Source organism: Convolutriloba macropyga, unplaced genomic scaffold (assembly GCF_964194025.1).
Source record: "Convolutriloba macropyga unplaced genomic scaffold, txConMacr16.3 SCAFFOLD_5538, whole genome shotgun sequence".
NCBI lineage: Eukaryota > Metazoa > Xenacoelomorpha > Acoela > Convolutidae > Convolutriloba > Convolutriloba macropyga.
Window position 1 is genome coordinate 10,001 of NW_027452973.1, and position 6,601 is coordinate 16,601.

Genomic DNA, 6,601 nt, shown 5'->3' on the forward strand with positions numbered 1-6,601 from the left:
CCGTCCGTGGTTGCGGGACACCGAATCGGCGCCCTCACCACACAAAGTAGTGCAATTCATAAAAATTACACTGTTCACTTTCATTTCGCGTGTGCGCTTTCAATGAGCGACAACACTTGCAAGCAACTCACACTCCTTGGTCCGTGTTTCAAGACGGGCTGTAGAGAGCATTGAATAGGAAGTTGAGGTCAGACAGGCAATCAAGATCAATTTATCTCATTTTGTTTAGAATCAACAAGAAGAATTCCGAGGAAAACTTCTGCTCGATTCATTAACAAGATTTGCCAAAAGACGACAACTACACTACTCGGTAGCCGAGAATATAATATCAAGGCATTGAGTATGGTAACGCTCACTCCAGTTCCCCTTCAACAGTTTCACGTACTTTTCACTCTCTCTTCAGAGTGCTTTTCAACTTTCCCTCACGGTACTTGTTTACTATCGGTCTCGCTTTATAATTAGCTTTTGGAGAGACATATCTCCAGCTTCGAGTTGCACTTTCAAACAACTCTACTCATAGGAATGAGCCATTATGACTGGTATCGAAAATGACCTTTACAGGATTTTCACCTTCTTTGATGCTACTTTCCAGTAGACATCAGGACAAATTCACCAGTCTAGCATCAAACCATACCGGACACCGAGAAATGTTGCCATTTCTCTTCCCGATGAGCTTTTCCCTGTTCATTCGCCATTACTAAGGGATTCTCAGTTGATTTCTTTTCCTCCCCTTACTGATATGCTTAAGTTAAGGGGGTTCTCTCGCCCAATTCAGGTTATGTAGTTGATTGTCTCTTAATTGGTTCACTGACCAATATGAGACAGAAACCGATTCAGCAGTTTTGTTCGCTACTACTATCAAACACAGGTCGAAGTTTCCATTCAGTCATTAATTCCAACTTTCAAATGTTGTTGTTTCAGCTTTCGCTTACTAGAAGCAACATAATACTCGCTGCAATACAGACCTCGGGAAACCCTCACCGTGAATAAGGTTCACTCACATATTTCACTACATTTTGCGTGGGATTGGAGATGAGGCTACTCGTTCTTGCTCAGTACTAGGCTGAAAATTAACGAAACTTCGTTACAAACGTTCACATGTTGATGTTTCCGCTTTCGCGTACTCGAAACAACATAATACTAGTCTTTGTAATTTAGTTTCATAATTTCAACTGTTCTCATGCAGAATTTTTGCTCATTCTTATCCCAAATTTTGACCTGGCTACTAGTTACACTCCTTGTACTTATTGCAAAATGACCACAAATTTCAACAGCTTTCACATGTTGCTGTTTCGGCTTTCGCTTACTACAGTCAACATAATACTCGTTGCAAAATAAGTGCTCGGCATCTGCAATTTTCCAAAGACGAAGTTTCGCCAGTTCAATTTTCGCTCGCCAATTATGGCTACTAATTCACACGGTACTGAGCTCAACAACATTAAATTTGTTCAGCAAGACTTTCACATGTTGATGTTTTGGCTTTCGCCTACTAGAAGCAACATAATACTCGTCTTGTTAGCTCATTCAATGAGAATAGCTTTTCCCGTTGAGAATTTTTGCCTTCAATTGGCGTTGTAGTGAGTTTGGCTACTCAGATCACCAAATACTTGTGACAATTCGAACCAGAAATGTTTTCAATTTTCACATGCTGATGTTTCGGATTCAACCTACTAGAAGCAGCATAATACTTGTATTCAACAATTTCTGTATCAAATCCCAGTTTTCTCTGGTGCATCTTTGCCAAACTATTCCAAACTGCCTGAGTCTGAATACCAATTACAGGTACTAGTAAATGCACGTTACTAAGGACTATATAGTTCTAGGTTACTGTACACAACGACGTTCACATGTTGATGTTTCAGCTGCCGCTTACTAGAAACAACATAATACTTATCGTGCATACCTTTCCATAACTTGTCCTTTTCAGATGCATTAGTTTCCCTTTGTCTTGGCTTCTACAGTCAGACTGGCTACTAGTAACAGCACAGTACTAATCACATATCGTTCTACAGTTTGCAGACAACTTTCACATGTTGATGTTTCAGCTTTCGCCTACTAGAAACAACATAATACTCGCTGTATACATTTGTAGTTCTCTATGTAACTTTCATGTGAAGAAGTTTCGCCAGTCTTTTTGACTGTCTCAAATCTGAGTCATGCTTAGGCTACTAGTTGCTTCATAGTACTTATCGCCTCGAGATCATTGAACAAAACTTGATTTTCACATGTTGCTGTTTCAGCTTCCGCTTACTAGAAACAACATAATACTAGTCTCATTAAGTTCCGTCTCTTTGCAATTTTCTTATGAAGAAAATTCGCCATCACAATGACTCCAGCAGTTCTTGATCAAGGAATGCAATCATTGATCAGAATGCTATTATTTGAATCGGTTCTGCTTTAAGTGTTCCAATTTTATTGGAAGCACCAACAATAGAACATCAATGTGTTCAATCGAGAGTTATATAACCCTGAATCGGACGCAGTCAACAGCCGAAGCCGAGACCGCCTTTTGCGTTAGAGAGGTCGGTAAACAAATCTTGCGATTCATACCGAATTAACACATATAGCTGTGCTCCTCTTCGTAAAGCGAGCCAAGTGATCCCCTGTTGAAGGATGTATTTGGACCAATCTAGTAGCATTTGGTTTCCAACAAGCTCTCCCAAGTTAGCTTACTTATTGGGCTTTTCAACCAATTCGGTTGGCTACAAGCATCATCAAAGTACTAGCCACAGTTTGATCGCAAAATTCTACGACTTTCACATGTTGATGTTTCGGCTTGCGCTTAGCCTACTATAAGCAACATAATACTAGTCATATCATAGAGCGTGATCAGCTTGTGACGTTCTCATGATGAAGTTTCACCAACAGTGTCTCACTTCGAGCTTAAATCCAGCTACTAGTAACTACACAGTACTGACTGCAACGATAACTTTTATCTATACCTTTCACATGCTGCGCTTTCGGCCAGGGCCTACTAACGTCAACATAATACTCGATATAAACTTTTGTTCATGATGCAGCTTCCCCATGCAGAAGTTTCGCCTTCAAATGCTCTCTTGGCCATATGACGTAAGAAAAGGTTACTAGTAACATCACAGTACTAGCCACAGTTTGATTGCAAAATTCTACGACTTTCACATGTTGATGTTTCGGCTTGCGCTTAGCCTACTAGAAGCAACATAATACTAGTCATATCATAGAGCGTGATCAGCTTGTGACGTTCTCATGATGAAGTTTCACCAACAGTGTCTCATTTCGAGCTTAAATCCAGCTACTAGTAACTACACAGTACTGACTGCAACGCTAACTTTTATCTATACCTTTCACATGCTGCGCTTTCGGCCAGGGCCTACTAACGTCAACATAATACTCGATATAAACTTTTGTTCATGATGCAGCTTCCCCATGCAGAAGTTTCGCCTTCAAATGCTCTCTTGGCCATATGACGTAACACAAGGTTACTAGTAACATCACAGTACTAGCCACAATTTGATCGCAAAATTCTACGACTTTCACATGTTGATGTTTCGGCTTGCGCTTAGCCTACTATAAGCAACATAATACTAGTCATATCATAGAGCGTGATCAGCTTGTGACGTTCTCATGATGAAGTTTCACCAACAGTGTCTCACTTCGAGCTTAAATCCAGCTACTAGTAACTACACAGTACTGACTGCAACGATAACTTTTATCTATACCTTTCACATGCTGCGCTTTCGGCCAGGGCCTACTAACGTCAACATAATACTCGATATAAACTTTTGTTCATGATGCAGCTTCCCCATGCAGAAGTTTCGCCTTCAAATGCTCTCTTGGCCATATGACGTAAGAAAAGGTTACTAGTAACATCACAGTACTAGCCACAGTTTGATTGCAAAATTCTACGACTTTCACATGTTGATGTTTCGGCTTGCGCTTAGCCTACTAGAAGCAACATAATACTAGTCATATCATAGAGCGTGATCAGCTTGTGACGTTCTCATGATGAAGTTTCACCAACAGTGTCTCATTTCGAGCTTAAATCCAGCTACTAGTAACTACACAGTACTGACTGCAACGCTAACTTTTATCTATACCTTTCACATGCTGCGCTTTCGGCCAGGGCCTACTAACGTCAACATAATACTCGATATAAACTTTTGTTCATGATGCAGCTTCCCCATGCAGAAGTTTCGCCTTCAAATGCTCTCTTGGCCATATGACGTAACACAAGGTTACTAGTAACATCACAGTACTAGCCACAATTTGATCGCAAAATTCTACGACTTTCACATGTTGATGTTTCGGCTTGCGCTTAGCCTACTAGAAGCAACATAATACTAGTCATATCATGGAGCGTGATCAGCTTGTGACGTTCTCATGATGAAGTTTCACCAACAGTGTCTCATTTCGAGCTTAAATCCAGCTACTAGTAACTACACAGTACTGACTGCAACGATAACTTTTATCTATACCTTTCACATGCTGCGCTTTCGGCCAGGGCCTACTAATGTCAACATAATACTCGATATAAACTTTTGTTCATGATGCAGCTTCCCCATGCAGAAGTTTCGCCTTCAAATGCTCTCTTGGCCATATGACGTAACACAAGGTTACTAGTAACATCACAGTACTAGCCACAATTTGATCGCAAAATTCTACGACTTTCACATGTTGATGTTTCGGCTTGCGCTTAGCCTACTAGAAGCAACATAATACTAGTCATATCATAGAGCTTGATCAGCTTGTGACATTCTCATGATGAAGTTTCACCAACAGTGTCTCATTTTGAGCTTAAATCCAGCTACTAGTAACTACACAGTACTGACTGCAACAATAACTTTTATCTATACCTTTCACATGCTGCGTTTTCGGCCAAGGCCTACTAACGTCAACATAATACTCGATATAAAATTTTGATCATGATGCAGCTTTCCCATGCAGAAGTTTCGCCTTCAAATGCTCTCTTGGCCATATGACGGAACACCAGGTTACTAGTAACATCACAGTACTAGCCACAGTTTGATTGCAAAATTCTACGACTTTCACATGTTGATGTTTCGGCTTGCGCTTAGCCTACTAGAAGCAACATAATACTAGTCATATCATAGAGCGTGATCAGCTTGTGACGTTCTCATGATGAAGTTTCACCAATAGTGTTTCATTCGAATTGGTTCTGCTTTAAGCTCTCCAATTGTTTTGGATGAACCAGTTTTGCCCTTCGAAGCCACTTTTGTGAGCTTTTGTGGGTCTTTACCAAGAGGATATACCTCAAGGCCTCTTTCAATTCCTTTAAGTTCTTTCAACTCCTTTACAGTTTCTAGGTTCACATAGCTGCAAACCTTATTTCTAGTTTTAAGTCTGGCCAACTTGGGGAGAGTTGGTGCAGACCGTGACCAATTCTAGTAGGATGCCACAACAAGAATGTGATCAACTTAGCTTGTCGATGAACCTGCCCCACATTCAAACAACTCTATCGCCTTTTCCTCGTATAGTTATATGCGAGGGCCTCTCATAGAGAGCGCTGTTAGCAACCTTTTCCACATAGACGATAAAGTTGTGAGTGTTTTGCACATGGCTGTTGTCATCACCACGTGACGAGTCAACTCAGCTTGACTCTCTACACTCCGACAAGCTTTGCACATACGCCTTTAGTTCAGTATGTGTCTTTAATCTGACTCCGGTGCCTCAAGCCGGAAAAATTGTCAGATTATGATCATTATCGGTTAGTCATCCCGATGCAAGATCGTATCGTACTGTCTTTGTCTACCTCCAGATTCCGAAGAACAGGAGGAGACTCTCCCAGACCTACATATCTGGGAGAATGTTCAGAGGGCGAGAAGCTGTGGATTACTCTCCCCTAAGAACTGACTAAACTTTACCCTCGTCCAAGGTAAGTTTATTTTAGCTAGCCTTCTATGTAAAGGATCTGAGGCTAAGCTGTGTTTTTTCGAGCCTTTGGCTCGGAGCAAGTTCAGTGGGCGCCCCGAGTAGCTCAACTCTTTCCCACTGAACAGCGCAACGCTCTGTCACTCGCTGGGATTTTTGCGTGTCGGTTCTAACCACGCGACTTGTGGACCTTTTTAGGCCTTTCTCATTCACAAGTCTATAGCTGGGCTTCTATAACCCAGCTTCTGAGATCTAGATAGCTGCAGTTCTGCTAGGCTGCTTTTGCTAACTAGTCTCCCTTTAAGCAGTCCCTTGCCATGACTGCTGAACTATGTATCCACACAAGTAGTTTTTGAGCTCGATACATAATTCGAGATTGGTTGCCAAGCAATCTCTAGCGACAGAGCGTCATGCGCACTACAGACATGGCCTCTACCAGCAGCCATGCCCGAAGGAATCAATCACTGATCCTTCCGCAGGTTCCCCTACGGAAACCTTGTTACGACTTTTACTTCCTCTAGACAATTAAGCTCGATCCGCTTCATCCCGTTGCCGGAGACCGAAGTCCCAACAGTAGGAATTTGCAATTCTTGCTTAACTATCCAATCAGTAGTAGCGACGGGCGGTGTGTACAAAGGGCAGGGACGTAATCCCTATGAGTTGTTGACTCATAAGTACCAGGAATTCCTGGTTCACGTCTGCAAGTTACAACAGACGATCCCCTTGAAGCGCT

At 41.8% G+C, this 6,601-nt stretch overlaps 1 non-coding gene and 1 pseudogene across 1 annotated transcript in view; both read right to left on the reverse strand.

Moving 5' to 3' along the window:
• The window catches only part of LOC142357952 (large subunit ribosomal RNA), a 3,524-nt gene extending 2,744 nt beyond the window's left edge, over nucleotides 1-780 (reverse strand). The window contains exon 1 of the ribosomal RNA XR_012761733.1: nucleotides 1-780. This exon is cut by the window's left edge and continues 2,744 nt beyond it. This is a non-coding gene — a ribosomal RNA (large subunit ribosomal RNA).
• A 1,683-nt stretch (nucleotides 781-2,463) lies between these two features.
• On the reverse strand, nucleotides 2,464-2,615 carry LOC142357951 (5.8S ribosomal RNA; annotated as a pseudogene).
• Nucleotides 2,616-6,601: the final 3,986 nt, after the last annotated feature.